An 18261-nucleotide genomic window follows, 5' to 3' on the forward strand; every position below is an offset into this window, starting at 1 on the left:
CAGATCTCTGGTGATCTGACTTAATCCAGAAATAACTATAAAGATCTAGAAGAACATGTATAAAGATACAGAGCATCACTTCCAAGAAAAGTTCCTTAGAGACTACTTTTCTCAGCTGAGTTTTTATTTAGAATTGAGTGTCAATTGCTACCAAATGAGAAACCAGCCTCTGGTCAGGCATTGTTTAGTTGGCATTGTTTAGGATTCTCAGATCAACCCCTCTGATGAGTATTATTATTCATATTATGTTAATGAGGGAGCTGAGGCTCTGAGAAATTAATTAACTGCTCCAAAGCCTGGCATGCTCCATTGCAAAGAGTCAGACATGACTGAGTGACTGAACACCACCACAAAGCTACCACAGCTAAAGAGGAAGGTAATAGGAATTTGAAACATGAGGCTTGGTTCCAAATTCATACTTGCTTTTTTTTTAACTATAAAAATCCTCAAACATTCAGAAAGACATAGAGATTAATATAGCAAATGGCCATATACTCACCTGTGATTAGACAGATATTAACATTTTCCCCTCTGGTCTACACCTCAAATTGCCTCCTCTTAATGCCTCTTTGGTATCTAAGAGATGGAAACAGAGTAACCAAATGGACTAGAGCTTTTTTCCAATTGCACCAGTAGAGAAATTTTCTTTCTGTCTTCTTTTGTAAATCTCTAGCTGCTCCAAATGGCTTCTTGGGCTGCATTATTTAAAATATATTGTGCCTTTTTTCCTTTGGCTTTCATGCAGACACAGTTGGAAACTAAAACTTTAATACTGCCCTAGAGAAGAAAAAGCTCAGCTGTTGGTTCATCTGTCAACTTCTAATAAGGGTTAGTGCCCATTGCCCCTCCTCCACCCGCAAAGCATCCCTTGCAAATCAAAACAGTGTGTAATTGGCCATTTTTTTCTTCAACTTGGCCAAATGTGAACAAGACATGATGGGAGAACATCTATTTCAAGGGTGCCATTTTCTAAGGAAGTGAGTCTTTGTATCTAAATCTAATAGTGACAATTTTAATTTAATAAGTTACAGTGGATTCAAGATCTCACAATCATGAGTAAAGTGCTGATCTGAAACACATTTCTCATCTTCTTCCACATTTTATTTAGTGTAGACATTCTAGGCAGCCAGAAAAAAGTAAAATAATTTTTCTATACCAAAAATAAATTGAATTTCAAAAGTAAGAATGAAAAATGCTTCAGTTGGCCAACCCCTTAACTCACTTGTTAATACCATGCTGAGAGGCTAAAGACTGTTCTAGGAAGAGCCGTAGTAAACACTGACAAAAATATTCATATGTATAGATCCTGTTCAAATAACTGGTATGAAACTAGACAAAGTGACTTATTTGCTACTTCATTTAAAGTTCTTAAATGGTATAGCTTTATTCTCCTAACTTTCATTTGGACAATTATGTCTAAATCACCATAAAATTTAAAGCTTGTGAATACAATTCAATTTGAGTTGTAGTCCTGAGTTGCAAATTTCCTACTTTTGGCAACCAAAGAGTAACAAGAAATATCAACAACAATCTCTCAAAAAAAGTCAATTTGCTCATCAAGTTATGTGTACCAACTTATCTCCGCAAGTACTTGAAGTCTTTTTTTTTCCTTCTGCCAAATTTTAAAAATTGGCATTTAGCTCAAATTTTTAAAAGATTTTTTTTCAAAGCTCTCTTAAAGTTTGCTTGTGTGACCTCAAATAATTTTCTTTCAGACCCTTTTTCCTTTCCAGGAAGACAGTAAGTGCTTGGACTTAGCACCTAGGAATGATATACAGTGGGAGCCAGACAAAGCATGCCTGAGTGTACTGAACCAGAGACATAAAACAATTATGGATCATTTGGACAAAAAAAAAAGAAAAAGTCCACGATTTTTATGTGATCATGTGTTTCCTGAAAATTTCAATTTGGAGTCATAAATATTTGCAATTAGGAAGTCCTGAGTGATCTTAATGATTAATTTTCCTTCATTTTTTGTAGAACTGCACACTGAGGCCAGAAAGTTGAAGTGATTTGTCTCCAATCACATGATATGTCCATGGCAGTCAGCACTTAAAACAAGCCCCTTGACTGTGCATCCCTCCACAAACCCTGCACTGGGTGTCAGAATTTCACAGATAATACTTATAATACTTCTGTTTCGATAGATGGGGAAACAGTGGAAACAGTGTCAGACTTTATTTTGGGGGGCTCCAAAGTCACTGCAGATGGTGACTGCAGTAATGAAATTAAAAGACGCTTACTCCTTGGAAGAAAAGTTATGACCAATCTAGATAGCATATTCAAAAGCAGAGACATTACTTTGCTAACAAAAGTCCGTCTAGTTGAGGCTATGGTTTTTCCAGTGGTCATGTATGGATGTGAGAGTTGGACTGTGAAGAAAGCTGAGCGCCGAAGAATTGATGATTTTGAACTGTGGTGTTGGAGAAGACTCTTGAGAGTTCCTTGGACTGCAAGGAGATCCAACCAGTCCATTCTAAAGGAGATCAGCCCTGGGTGCTTTTTGGAAGGAATGATGCTAAAGCTGAAACTCCAGTACTTTGGCCACCTCATGTGAAGAGTTGACTCACTGGAAAAGACTCTGATGCTGGGAGGGATTGGGGGCAGGAGGAGAAGGGGACGACAGAGGATGAGATGGCTGGATGGCATCACTGACTCGATGGACGTGAGTCTGAGTGAACTCCGGGAGTTGGTGATGGACAGGGAGGCCTGGCGCGTTGCGATTCATGGGGTTGCAAATAGCTGGACACATGACTGAGCTACTGAACTGACTGACTAACTGAACTGACTTCTGTTTTCCCCTTCTCCTCCTCCTTTCCTCTTTCTCCTCCTTTTTCTTCTTCTTCTTCTTAAGCTGTGTACTTTACCTTGTGTATGGAGACAGAGATTCAGCTCTGGTTTAACTCACATTGAAACGACTTTTTTGTAGCTGTTCAGAAAGAATAAATCTATTTGTTTTAAAAGGCAGGTTTATTCCTCCAGTTCTTGCAGAAGCAACCATTGCCCTTCTATCTTTATTTGACCCAATAAAAAGATGGTGAAACCAGGTCAAATATTTTTAATATCTTCCCTCCCCAAAAGCACACACACACACTCACATACACAAAACACCCACACTGGAGCAACAAAACTGATCACTGGAAGGCAATACAACAAGAGAGACAGAGAGAGTCTTCTAACAAGGGTAGTAAAAGTTTTATTTCATCAACAAGTTCACACCCCTGAACTTTGGTTGATCCTGCTCTAAAATCCTCCTGTTACCATTTCTTAGTACCCCAGCTCCAACTGGACATTGGATATGGAGCAAGAATCTGTCCATTAAGGACACTGTGCCTGTAATCAAATACTAAGACAATATTATCTCAGAGAGTACACTGGTATCACTTTCTTGCTCTTCTTAAGTATTCATAGCTAAATGATTTATGGGCACACAAATGGATGTAATGTCCTATAATATATAAGAGGACTAATATTTAATGTATTTCTTTTTTACTTTGTTTGAATAAAATCTCCCAAAATACTCTTAGCAAATGATCATTAATTATGTGCATTGTCAAATGCTCCTGGGTTCTAATAAGCAGGCCTCAGAATTTACAGTCCCCAGCTCTCTGCTAGAGCCCATAAATCCAATGTGGGTGACAGTACTCAATAAAGTGGTCCCATCAACGGAATAGATGCATCAAATCGTTCACGTTTGGACACACCACCGATTTTTTTTTTCAATGCCTATAACCTAAGCAGAAAATACTCTTTCCAGGATGTTATTTCAAGGTAACTCCCAGATAATCTGAGTTATTTTTTTAATAGGACTTTATGACCCATAAGGGCTGAATTTGGCCATAAGCCTGTGTATTTTATCAACTGCATCTTTGGGATAGATGGACTACCAGGGACAGAGATGAAAACCACAGTGGTTTCTTGGGGAATATTTATCAGCAAATATATTTTCCAAAAAAAATAAAGATTTTAGAGGGAAATGTTTAAATAGAGCTGTGACTTCATAGTTAATTTACTTAGTCTTCAATGTCTTTGTGAATCCATTATGCACTTGGGATGTCAGAGGGGTCTACAAATTACTAAGTTGTTTGAAGTTTGCTGCTTTCTGAAGTGGCTTTGGTCATTTATTTTCGTAGAAATGTTATTTCTTCAACTTGCAAGGTATGTAATAGCAAGGTCTTTTGAGACAGCTGTCTGAAAAGAAAATGATTATCCATGTTTCTAAAGAAAGATGACTTGTTCTTTATGTGAAGTCCTCTATGGAACATTTAGCATTTTAAAAATATGAAAATACCAAACTTCAGTTTTCAAAGTCTGTAAGAGATGTCCAGGCAAAATGAGAGAAGTGCAGAAAAAATCATTAGAGAATGAATTTTTCTGATCTGAGGTAAAGATGAAAAAAATGCAATGTACTTATTCTGGAATTCTTTTTTATCTGAAAACCTCCAACTACCTTAGATTTAAAAAGAGCAACGGAAGAAGGTGTCTTGTCTCACTATTTGAATATCAGGCTGAGTATTAAAGAAATATTTGGACGTTCAGTTTAAGCTTGAATTAATGATTGAGTACAGCAAGCTAGATATTAGTATTAGGGTAAGTGATGAATCATATCAAGGGTTTTTGTTGTTGTTTTTTTTTTTTTTCCACTCTGGAAAATCTGTCCTGTAGAGGTTTAAAGTATCCAACTAAGAACAGGAAAAGTCCCTATACTTCTCAGCCTTTTAAATGTTGGAAACTGCAGAACAGAACATAAAAGGTGATCCCTGCCACTAGAGATTTCATTTAAAAGATACACATCTAGTCAACCTTCGACCCGAACTAACACACAATGCAACACCACCACAAAAGAGGGAAATGCATGCAATGCTACAAAAGAGAAAGAAAAAATTGGAAATACCACCTGTCCAAAAAGTTCAAAGAAAATGGAATGAAATAGAGTAAGAGAAACAAACGTAAGACACCTAGATCCAAACATAACAATTTGCAGTTGGGGAAATAGCACCCTTGGGGTATGGAACACAGGTTTCTTGATTCTCTGGCCCTTAGACAAGGCTAAATCTTTGTAAAGCTGCATTGTACGGCAAACCACAAATTACCTTGGCCCTTAAGTCCTTAAGTCAATTGCCAACCTTTGGCTAGAACCCAGCCTTCCAGTTTCTCTTTACTGAATAACAGGCCTTTCCTAGTTTAATTTGGGTATCATTTTCTATGCTGGTATCACCTCCATCCTAAAAGGAGAGACTCCTACCCCTGAAACTGAAGGAGCTCATCTTACAAGCAAGATACAGTTAACATATTTCTGCTTCAAAGACATGAAGAAATCTCCCCAGTGTGACAAAGACAGGCCACTCCTCCCACCCCAGGAAAGCAGTCTGCTCTGGTTTCCGGGATAGACAAACCTCTTTCTTGCAGCAGGCAAGAATGTATTACCATCGCCTCATCTTCATGTCATTTGTCATTTTCTGTTTCTCCCATTCTTTTGTTTCTTAATTTGTTTCTTTTTATTCTAAGAAGAGGTCAAAATAAGGAACTCCCTGGTTTCTTGAAATTTCATCTATTGTTTAGCCTTCTCTGGGTCCATTCAGGGATCCTTTAAGGAAGCTGCTTTTAAAGTCTGTGCTAATCTGCCTGCATCACTGTCTTGACAACTTGCTTGGTTTTAGAGGGATTGTGTTAAAGTTATTTGGTACAGTAAGTAAGTCTCAAGGCATGGTCACCATTGTTTTTCAAAAAGCATTTTGTTTCTGAGCTCTTTGATGGTTGAAGTTATTTATTTGGGTTTGAGGGTGTACTTTTAGAATGGGAAGAGAGGTTATAGGGGTCAGATATCCTCATTAAGGAAGGAATTAAACATTAAAAAAGAGCAACAGGGTAGAATTTCTTATTTTCTGAGTGATTCACCCTTCAGGAAGGAAATATTTGCCTCTCTCTAGCAGAGAGAAATTGTTTCACAATGTTCACAATTGAAACTAAGGTAGAAAACAAGATTAAAACTAGATATATCTGAATTTAGACATCTCCGGCAGATTTTTTTCTTTTGATTCATACATTAATGATCAAGAGGTAGGTTTGGAGCATGTGATGGGACAGGAAGGCATAAATAACTTCTGTAGAACAGAAAAAAAACAAATTGTGAAGGTTCAAAAGATACTTTAAAATCAGGGTTTTCTCTACCTTACCTAGGAAACAGAGAACCCCTTTTGGTATATATTGTTCAAATAGTGCAATCTGCCTGCAAAACTTGAAAATGTCAATTTGTTTAGAAGGATAAGATCAGAATGATGATTCTACCTCTATCATGTGCTCCCCTAAAGTGGAGACTCACTAACAAAAGCATCTCAATATTTTGGCAAGTAGTCACATCTGGCAATTTCATTAACCCGCGAGTATGTCATTTGGAAATGGATCCAGATGTTTCAGGAGAGTTTGTATTGGATCTGAAAGAATCTGAATCCTTTTGGCGAAGTGCTATTTTGTAGACTGATATCAGACCCTCAAGTTGCATCCACATGAAAGGGCTCCGATTTTGTTTCTGTGTGATTTAGATCCATTGGAAAGGTAAAAATTCTTTTGCAATATGTGTGCTCCATCCTGCTGGATCTGAAGACTTGTTCTTCTGGCTCCTACGGACCACCAGTAAAAAGAAAAAAAAGAAGAACCATCCCTAGACTTTAATGCCAAGTGTAAACTTTTACTACTTTATTAGATACTATGTCCTCACAAAAACTGGCTATTCCCTGCTGAACTAAACCAAAAGAAGCTTTTATTAATCTGAAAGTCTTAAGAAAGTGCTCTAGCACATCCCCCTTCTCATCTTCTGAGCAGATTGTATTACAACAATTCTAACCAATAAAATGTCTAGCACTTTAAAAACTCCTTCCAAAAGCAGATTATGTAATCATTATTATTAATCCAATCTAGTTCTTATAAGCTCTTAATGAAAAGGAAATTGTGTTTATTTGGACTTACTGAGTATTAACAAACTACCCTCGCTATGTTATGGTTTCTGGCTATTCCAGGAAGCAAGAGAAGAATTTACGTTACTCACACTCTCCCTGACCCAGGGATCTAACCCGCATCCCTTACATCTCCTGCATTGGCAGGTGGGTTCTTGACCACTAGTGCCACCTGGGAAGCCCACAAACTCTATGGCTTTGGGCAAACATCATTCATTCAGTTTCTTCATCTGGAAGTAGCAATTATAATAGTACATACTCAATGGGATTTTTCTGAAGCAAATGGGATTATTTATATAAAGTTCTTACCATAGTAAGTGTTCCAAAACTGCCACCTATAATAACATGTGTACTTAAAACTACATCACTTATTCTTCCTTCATGCTTCACTTTACCTTTATTCACACTTTATCTACAGCTCATATCTTTCACTCAGACCTTTAAACTCTTGACCACAACACAAAGATTCCTTATATACTCATTTCAGAGCAAGTGAAGCAGTCCCAGAATTAAGCCATGGGAAACTTGACATGTCCCTGTACCCAACTACCTGAGGTTAACTTTTTATATTCTGTAGATCTTCCTTAGTTCTCAGAACAAATCTATGAGATGAATACACACACTCTCAGACCTGCAGACAGCTCTACTTTAGATTGCAGATTTCTCAAAAGACGTTCCGGCCTACAGATCACTTGAAAAACTCAAAAGAAAGCTCATGAGAATCAACTCTACAAAGATGGGCATGATGGTCACGGCCACATCCAGACATGTTTGAAACATTAAAGGTTGTAGATGTGAACTGAATTAATTTTCTCTCCAATTCTTTGATGCTGTAAAGGCGCAAAGTCTGTTACTATCTTCCGCACTATATTATCAGAGCCATATATCTTAGAAATAATAAAATAAAATTCACCATTACCGATAGTAATAATTTAGGACCCATCCACTGTTCCCTATAGATAATGCAGCTGGTTTTAAAATCACCTTAAGAAATAGCTGGTGGCTGCTTCAACCCTGTCAGATGACTCTAATTTTCTTTTATGACAGTGTCAGACTTGCTATATTGCAGGAAAGTGATCTACATAATATAGATTCTTGATGCCACACATATTACATGATCAGCAAATTTAGCGTGAAAAAAAAAAAGCAATATCTCGAGTGGGTGCAGAAATAGCAGAAGGGAAGTAGAGTGTAGCTACTACTAAGAGAAACTATGAGAGAAAATTTATAATGTCCTAGGACTGGAGCTGCTTCTGTCTCAGTGGGGAGTGGGAGTACATACATCAACATGTACTGGAGTGTTCATTAAATATTCAAATATCTGTGCCCCAGTCCTCGAACCATTGAATCAAACCTCCTTAAATGATTCTTACACATACTTAAAATTGGGAATTACTAATATGGGGCCAGCTACAGTCCGTAGGATCGTGAAGAGGTGGACACAACTCAAGCACAGCACAGCACTACGGGGCTTTTTTCCCTAATGAGGAAATTTTAAGAAATGGGAAACTTTCAGCATGTGCTGAGGTTAACATAGAATGTACTTTACTTTTGGATAAAAGGGAGGAAGATATGGGAGACGCCAAGGCTCAGCTACCTCTCCCTCACCTCTGCTCCTCTGCCACCTCCTCCTCTGTGGTTTGCCAGTCTCCAAGTTAGTGTGAGGATCAGGATTTTCAGATAGGATTTCAAGACAGTGTAAAGTGATGGGGGAAGCTTTGGGCTCAGAGACGTGGAGTTAGGGTAGACGTTCTCATTCCTCTCTGTGGCCTTTGATAACTGATGGACTTCTTATGACCTTCAGTTTTCTCATTTGGTGATCTAGAACTAATTATGATGGTTCTTTTTTAAAAAATGTATTTTACTTAAGTATAGTTCATTTACAATGTTGTGTTAATTTCTACTAATCCCAGCAAAGTGATTCAGTTATATATATTACATACGTACATATATATATGTTTTCATATTCTTTTCCACTACGGTTTATCACAGGATATTGAATATAGTTCCCTGTGCTCTACAGTAGGACCTTGTTGTTTACCTGAAAGTGAAAGTGTTAGTCGCTCAGTCATGTCTGACTCCTTGCAGCTCCAAGCACTGTAGCCTTCCAGGCTTCTCTGTCCATGGGATTCTCTAGGCAAGAATACTTGAGTAGGCAGCCATTCCCTTCTCCAGGGGATCTTCCTGACCCAGGGATCAAACCCAGGTCCTTGCATTGTTGGTGGATTCTTTTCTGAGCCACCAGGGATCCATCTTGTACATAGTAGTTAGTATCTGCTAATCTCAAACTTCCAATCCATCTCTCCGTGCTCCTCATTGGCATATATTTATGTTGGTTTATGTTCAGTTCACATCCAAAACCCTTAGTGTTCCAAATGTGTCTGTTGCAGCTTTGACATCATGCTTACCTTTGTAGACTTGATTTTCATGAGCTTTCCTTTGAGTTTCTCAAAGTGACCTAGAGGCTCAAAATTCTTTTGGGCAAACTGCCATATGATCTAAAGTACAACTCCCTTCAAGTCTGTGTGGATTCTTAACTTGGGTGTGTATATTTGTATGTGTGTGTGTTAATATAAGCAATAAACAAACAAATAGACAAAAGTTAAAGTGTAATCACAAAAATATCTGGGAAAGTTTTATGAGATTGTTTGCTATGAGAAGTATAGATGGAATACCGACATAACACATCATCACATATATGTGTGTGAGAGATAGACAGAGAGAGAGAGAGAGATTCTAGATCCCAGGTCCATCTAGAAGTAAAGAACCAGCCTGACAATGTAGGAAATATAAGAGACCTGGGTTCAATTCCTGGGTCAAGAAGATCTGGAGGAGGGCATGGCAACCCACTCCAATATTCTTGCCTAGAGAATCCCATGGACAGAGGAGCCTGGCGGGCTACAGTCCATGGGGTCACAAAGAGTTGGACACGACCAAAGTGACTTAGCATGCACACACATAGGCATAGATATAGATATGCAGCTTCTTAACTAGCTTCTTTAGGGAAAAGCACTAGTTCATAATGTTTGCCAACTTCCATGGTGTAAATATTCCCATAAAGGCTGATTTAAAGGTAGCAATGCGATTGAACACACAAAATCTGCTTTCCTGAGCTGGCAGGCTCTAACACACACCTGCTATATCTACTTCTCTCAATTTTTCTTTGTCAAAGAGAAAGATTTAGCTAGCTGACCTCAAAGGTGTTTCAACATTTAACATTATGCTTTCTCTATTTACATACACACACTATAATTAATTGATATAGCTTGAGTAGGAAAGTAGGTGGTCCACAGTGCCTTTAATCCTACTGAAAGTAAAAAGTTTATCAAAACAGAGATGTAAAAGCCACCGCACAAATTTAAGGCTTTGAAATCCATGGCTTCTCCCCAGATTTCTAACCCCTTTTGCTTGCTGAAATAGATCTTCAATTTGCCAATTTATCATTGGAATCACCCCTTCCCATAGGATCTGCATATTTTTATGAGTTTTTTCCATCAAAATGATTTTCTTTGTTTCAGATGTTAAAGTAAGACGTTTTATTCCATACCCCACCAAAAAGAAAATGGGGACAAAAGTTAATTATATCTGAACCAAAGTATAACTATGGCCTTATTAAAGAGGTGTAGTTATAGGCTATTGATCGCAGCACACAGGAAAAGCTTGTCATGTAAAGTCAAGAGGTTAATGTAATTACAAGAATGGGCAGCAGGATCAGCTGTAGCCAGAAGTGGCGAATAACTAAAAGCTGCTTTAGAGACACATAATATTGTCAAAGCATAAATAATTCATCCTAGCATTCGAGAAGAAATTACTCCTCTGTTCCAGCATATTATTCAGCCATTAAAATCTTGCCTTCTAAAGACTTCTGATGTAGTCATATTTTCAGTTCTAAGTCATTCTGAGGCATGCCATCTTCATTAAGGCTTATATTGTGTAGTTTTCAAAGTACTGACATTGAAGAGGATGTGGAATAGATCCACAACTTGCTTAATAACCACAGTGCAGTTAGATAAGAGGGAAGAAGCTGGGAGGATTTAGGCTGCATCTAGGAGCTAAGCAGGGATGAAGATGAAGCGCTGTGGAGTGGAATTCTTAATTCTTTAGCTGGGCCACGTTCCATTCATTCTAGTTCCTGGCTGGCACCAAATTCTTGCTGATCCGATGCCTAAAGCATTTCTCGAACGTCAAAGAAGTAGAAGAGGCATGAGAAATAGCGATGGGTCATGGGCCCCACACCCTCCTTGTCATATTCACATGTCAGGTTCTCACTGACTCAGATGAAATTACTCTGACAATGTGGTTTGAAATTGAATCTGCTTTTTTGCACATTTTCTTTCAGTCTGTGCATTTAGAAACAAAGTTTTGCACATCCATGGCCATTGGCTACCTGCTGTTCTCTCAAAATCAATAGCCAACTGCTGTCTATCTCAACAGTGATTACAGCTGTTATTACTACGTATGTGCTCAGCATGTGAAAGGGGGCAAATAAAACTAACAGAAGAATGAATATAAACCTGAATTCACAGACCCAAAAGTGACCTTGGAGGGACAAACATTAATTTCACCCCAAAATCCATTCTCTACTCTTCTCTGTCTTGCGTCGGGCACCAGGAGGATAAGGCCAGGATCCTTGAGCCTCTGGCTCCTATTTGAGGATCAGCCAATGAGAGACCCTGTGGATCAAAGAACAGGAAAAGCAAGATTGGAATATTTCTTCCTTGTCTGCTCCCTCCCTACTAGGGTTCACTGTGGAGGTGGCTGTGACCTCTATAACTTCTTCGTAAGGAACTTTTTTCACATTTCTGGTTCCTTTCAGTTTTGGTAGCTCTTCTGTCATACCTTGCTCCTGCAGACAATTAAGAGTGTAATTCCACTGCAAGTCTTGGGGCATTTCAGCATCATAGGTTGGGTCTTTATCAATAGTCCTTTTATTGTGAATGTTAGTTGCTCAGCTGTGTCCTACTCTTTGCAACCCTGTGGACTGTAGCCCGCTAGGGTCCTCTATCCATGGGACTCTCCAGGCAAGAATACTGGAATGGGTTGCCATTCCCTCCTCCAGGGGACCTTCCCAACCTAGGGATCAAACCCAAGTCTCCTGCATTGCAGGTGGATTCCTTACCATCTGAGTCACCAGTGAAGCCCAGTCCTTTTATTACAAGTCTTCAAAAATTCCAGTGCAATGAGCTGTACATTTTTGTCACAGATCCTGACTGATACATGCAGCTAGGCTAGAGGACACCTCCTTCTTAGTATATTTTCTAGAAGAAATGCCTTATCTACACTTCTTAAAGCATCATAACAGTGGCTAAAGTCATCACAAAAAAACTTTGAGAAAGTCATGTCAAAACAAGATTCTGAAACACTCAGTGAAATTCGAAGAAAATCGAGGTATCTTTTTCAATATTCTGGGTCATACTTTCAAACACTTGATTATCTTCTAACCATTCCTGCCATCAGATCAGCTTCCTCCCCAGCCATGTGAGAAATGGACCTCGCTTCTGCTTAAATGCCAAGAAGCCTAAGGTCCCCACCAAGGGTGACAACTGCATATCCCATCACTGGGTGAGCCCCACTAGTGAGACACAACTCATTGTATATTTCAGCTCCTTGTATATGACTCATTGTGTACACTGAATACTCTTTAGTTCTATCATTTAGAGGGTTTTTTATGCTTTTAAACCAAGACTGTTCCTCTGGATTGTTCCTGACAAATTTGCAATGAAATAACATAATCTTTATTATAAGGAAAGAATAGAAAGTATTTATTTAAAATGTCTGAGACATTCGGATCCATGAAGCTTGTCAACGGGAGTGCCCTGGGCGATAAATGATGCAGCAGTTATACTGAGGCTCACCTCAAATTCTGTCTAGCTACTCTCCACAGCACTCGCCAATATTTCTACTTAGTATCGAAATAAAGATGTCAGCCTCGATTTCATTTTTTCTCACCTCCATGCCAGATCCATGAGCCTATTGAATCATTTTCATTTGAAACATATATCATAAATTTCTCTGTATTTGTATCATCCTCAGTATCTGGTGAAACCTACCATCCTCTTTCACTGGGATTAATATTGATGTAATAACCTCACTGCTTCCATTCTTGCCTCCCAATAATCCCCTCTGTACACAAAGTAGCTAATGTGACCTTTCTAAAATGTAGATCAGATGACATCATCTCTCTCCATTAAATCCTCCAATGGCTCCCTTGATCTACATGGCTTCTATGTAAACTTGCAGTTTCCTTTCCTTGTTCCCCTGACTCCTGACATGCTAGCCTTGTCAGCCTTCTTTCTAAGCTCAAACACAGTTCCTTCCTCCCTTGTAGTCTTTTTGTCTTTCTTCCAAAAACAGTCAGACCCCAATCTTTACTGAGCTGCCTAGGTTTTACTACACAAATCTCAACTTAGATGCCGCAGCCTTAGGGAGACCTTTGTGACCACTCTGCAGTGCCCCACGCTTAAGCTGTGTGTTCCATCACATTGTACTATGTGATTTTCTGCCAGTATTTACCACTATCTGAAATATATCATTTATTTGTACTGTCTTCACACTTACAGAATGTGAGCTCTGTGAGATCAGTAATTTTGTCTATATTGTTTACTCCTTAGTCCGAAGTTCCTAGAATGCCACCAACCTATAGGAAGAACTCAAAAAGTTTTGTTGAAGTTGATTCTCCTGTCTACTGCAATCGAGTAGAGAGGCAAAATGGTGTTGCCTCGTGGTTATTTTTTTCCATATATTATCAACTAGTTATTCACCTTATGCTCACATTATTTTGCCTCCCTCCTAGAAAATATCAGCTTATCCTTAACCTGTTCTGTTCAGGGGTAGAAAATGCTAGAACCTGTGCAACAGAAGATTGTTTTCATTTTCAATGAATGTCTCACAAGGGATTTTTAAAATGTTGATTCTTATGTGTAATACTAACCTACTTGCCTAGTAAAGAACATGGTATTTTTCAACCAGTCCATTCTGAAGGAGATCAGCCCTGGGTGTTCTTTGGAAGGAATGATGCTAAAGCTGAAACTCCAGTACTTTGGCCACCTCATGCAAAGAGTTGACTCATTGGAAAAGACTCTGATGCTGGGAGGGATTGGAGGCAGGAGGTGAAGGGGACGACAGAGGATGAGATGGCTGGATGGCATCACTGACTCAATGGACAGGAGTTTGAGTGAACTCCGGGAGTTGGTGATGGACAGGGAGGCCTGGTGTGCTACAATTCATAGGGTTGCAAAGAGTCAGACACCACTGAGCAACTGAACTGAACTGAACTGTCTAGTAAAGAACATGGAATTTAAAAATAGAGAAAAAGGAGCAAAATGAAGGAGAGGTGATGAGAACCAAAAAAACAACTGAGATCCCAGTACTTCCCAGGATGAGTAGATCCACCAGACCAGGGCAGAGGGGGGAGAAGAGTGCTGCCTCTGTCTGAAAACTTCAAAATCAAGGTCATCACGAAAGGCTGGGCATCCTCTGATCTCACCGTCTACTCAGACACTCTTTACTTCAGTGTCCAGTGGGGGAGTTATCTCTGAATCAGAGATCTGTTTATTAGCCCTTGAGCAAGCTATGTTACCTGGCTGAGGTTCATTGTCCCCATCTGAAAATAAAAAGGGTGATAATATTTGCTTCCCTGTACAGGACGGAGGTGAGTCAGATGATCCGGTGTATGTGTAAGTGCTTTGTGACAAATCAATCGATGCACAAATGCACACCATTGCAATCATTGCTGCTACAAGAGAGAAAGATGACTTACAGACACAAGTGGTAGAAACCGACACCAAACATTACAAGGCGTACGAAGGGTGTTCCCCTAATGCTGAACATTTATAGAGGAAAACAGAGAGGAGGACATACCTTTGAAAAGGAGTGCTTCCCAGGAGGCTCAGTAAAGTGGTAAAGAATCCACCTACTTGCTAAAGCAGGAGACATAGGAGACGCAGGTTCGATCCCTGCATTGGGAAGATCCCCTGGAGAAGGAAATAGCAAGGTACTCCAGTATTCCTGCCTGGAAGGTCCCATGGACAGAGGAGCCTGGCAGGCTACAGTCCAGGGGGTCACAAAGACTCAGACATGACTGAGTGACTGAGCATGCACACGCACACACAGGAGCTAGAAAAGCATGGTCTAGAGGGTTTTCAGAGAACGTGGACTTGAAATAAGACCTGAAAAAGGAACGAGTCCTCCTATAGTATATAGAAAGAGAAAATGATGGTTTGAGGGAAGTAACGACTGCCAGAGGTCAGCAAGTTTTTAAAAAGTGAAGCAGAAGCAAGTGTTGGTCACATGACTGATTAAGTCAGAGGTATATGGGAACTTCCACTTACCTGAAAGCCAGGCAGTTTTGTCTGATAGAAGGACAAAAGCCAACAGTGTAACAAAAGAAGACATGAATGAAACTAGAGAGAAACTAAATAGTGGAAGGGCTTAGAGATGGTAAGTAGGTCTGGGGCAGGCAAAGGCATGATCAAAAGAATCTGGGACCACTGAGAGTGCTAACACCCTTCTGCAGCAAGAGAAGAAGTGGGGCGGGATTAAGGGGGGAGAGCCCTACTGCACTTTGTCAAGTCAGGTCACATCTGGAGAGCTGGCTTTTGTCTCAAGTGCCACGTTTTCCAAAGGACATTGACTTGAAAATACCCAGATGGGGCTGGCTGGACTGGAGAGGTGAAGAAAAAGTATTCCCTGCAAGAAAGAATGGAAAGGTCTGGTTATATGTAACTGAAAAAAGTCAAGAAATGAGAAGCAAACTTTTTTGTTTGAGTTGATCTCAGCTGATTTCACAAGATCAAGGAAAATTCAAGTCTTAGGAGATGCCACCTGATTGAGAAATCTAAGTTGTGAAGTTCACTTACCTGGCAGCCATAAGACTTGTATTAATTCCAACTTTACCCCGACTTGTGGGTGCATCACTCACTTTTGAATTTCTTAGCTAATTCGTGTACTTTTTATAAATCTGATTAGACCAGAAAATCTCTACAGTGTTCACCTAGCTGGCTAAAGCAGAGGCAGAAGAATTCGTCTAGTGTGTTAAGCCTAGTAGTTCATTCCCAGAAATATTGATTAATCTCCCGATCATCCTCATTTGGACTTACCTAAAAGAATGCAAAACAGAACATCAGAAATGGGAGGAGTTTGTTCTAATGCAAATTGGGCAAAATAATCAACTCTGCATGGTATGTTGAAGCCCAATTACCCAAGAGATAGTCACAGGTTAGAACATCTCATTGAAAGTGTGGCTTAGAGGTAGGGTAGGTGGGAAGCCAGAAAGAAAGATGCTACTTCTGTTCAAACTGTGTTCAACAGAAGCTCTGTGTTCTGGACTAAAAGTTTGCTGCCCCCTCCTTCCCCTTAGTTCATATGCTGAAACTTTACCCCCTAATGATGGTATTTGAAGGTGGGGCCTTTGGGAGGCAATTAGATCTAAATGAAGTCATGAGGGTGAAATTACTGGTCTTAAAAGGAGAGGAAGAGAGACCAGAGCTCTCCTCTTTCTCCGCCAGGTGAGGACATAGTGAGAAGTCAGCCACTTACAAGCCAATAAGAAGGCTCTTTCTGTGAACCCAAACATGCTGGAAGCTTGATCTCAGACTTCCAGCCTCCTGAACTGTGAGAAATAAATTTCCGTTGTTTAAAGTCAGCTAGTTTATACTATTTTGTTTTTTTTTTTTTCTTTTTCTTTTTTTTTTCTAATTTTATTTGATTTTTAAACTTTACATAATTGTATTAGTTTTGCCAAATATCAAAATGAATCCGCCACAGGTATACATGTTAGAGCACCTTGAGCTAAGACATCCAGTGTTTCTGAATGCTCCATGTCATTACTTCTCAGAAAAAAAAAAAAAAGAATAAAAAGAGTTCCATGGTCAAATTAATTTGGGAAGTGATAGATTCAACAAAATAAAAGAGATTTGTTTACTGCAGTATTTATCAACACCTTTCATTTGTTCAAGGGTCTTGTGACTCAATTAGGACATTGTACAAAGCAGTTTCTTTTTTCTTTTAAACCACAGAGGGGACCTTCCTCCCCAAAACACCCACCACCTCCCCCTTGCAAGCATTTTAGGGGAAGGAGTCTTTATCAAACACCACTTTGTAAAAACCCTGGGGAACTCTGCCCCTGGTTTGGAGTATAAGAGCATTCAACTCTGTGGAAATAGAACAAGAATCCCTAAATCAAACACTAATTAAGCACCTACTGTTTGTCAATTGCTGTATTGGACATAGACACTAAAACCTACTGTCACTATTCCCAGAGGTTCTCAAGATACTGAGAAAATAAAACTGGCACACATCGAAAGATAAATACCTGTATAAGACTCTCATTTGCTAAGTGTCAAAAACAGCTGACTGACATGGACTCTGAGTCCTGCAGGAGTCCAGAAAGCTTTCCATAACTTGTGCAGTGAGGGGGCTTCTCCAAGATTGAAGTTTGGTGCCCTTCCTGCAAAGACAAGAACCAGATTGACTTTTAAGAGTCAGACCTTTAGTAGAGAGAGTAGTTTGATCAAAGGACCAGGCAAACACCAGGGGTACAGGGGGATATTAAAGACATGAGTCTGAAGCTGAAAGCTCGGGTTAATGCAGGGTGATGGGGGGCTGATTAAAAAGAGACTCAAATACTAACTGTAGGATATCCAGCCCCCAACCTACAAGCAAAGGCAAGCTGCTGAAGTTCTAGAGCAAGTGTGTCACAAGATCAGAACACTCGTTCATCTTCAACTTCTCAGAGACAGAAGGTGCCACCTCCTCACTAGCCCTCATTTTAAGGCAAAGAACTTTCATTTCTGGAGTGAAACATTCGCTTGCTTTCAGAAGGAATTCAGGGAGAGGGTGAAGAGTGAGTTTCTGTTTTCTCTCTTCTGGCAAATAAACAATCCTTCTGGTGGAGGGAAGCGCTCGGTGGACTATTTTTAGCCTCCTGCCAGTGGTCCCCTGGTGATAGAAGACATAGCTGTGTTCTAAGAAAAGATTCTGAGATCCTACACCGCCAGCTCTGCACACTTAAGTAAACATTCTAAAAATAATACAATAAACTTATAGAACCAGAAGAAATAAGCTGTGAATTGCAAGGTGATTTAAAGCGTTTTCTCATTCATTTTGGAGATTTCTTAGAATTTCAGCCAAGAAAAAGCCACCATTGTGTCTAAAGGAAGGAGCTGCAAAAGAAGTTTGGAGAGATCTGCTTCTGAGGTATTTTTATGGGAACTGGATTGCAACACTCAGGACCTTTTCCTTGTCCATGGGGAGCTTCTCCTTAGTGAAGAGCAGGGCAGCGTGGCCAGGAGTGGTGTTTCATGGACCC

The sequence above is a fragment of the Bos indicus x Bos taurus genome, chromosome 2 (genome assembly GCF_003369695.1).
Source record: "Bos indicus x Bos taurus breed Angus x Brahman F1 hybrid chromosome 2, Bos_hybrid_MaternalHap_v2.0, whole genome shotgun sequence".
Classification (NCBI taxonomy): Eukaryota; Metazoa; Chordata; class Mammalia; order Artiodactyla; family Bovidae; genus Bos; species Bos indicus x Bos taurus.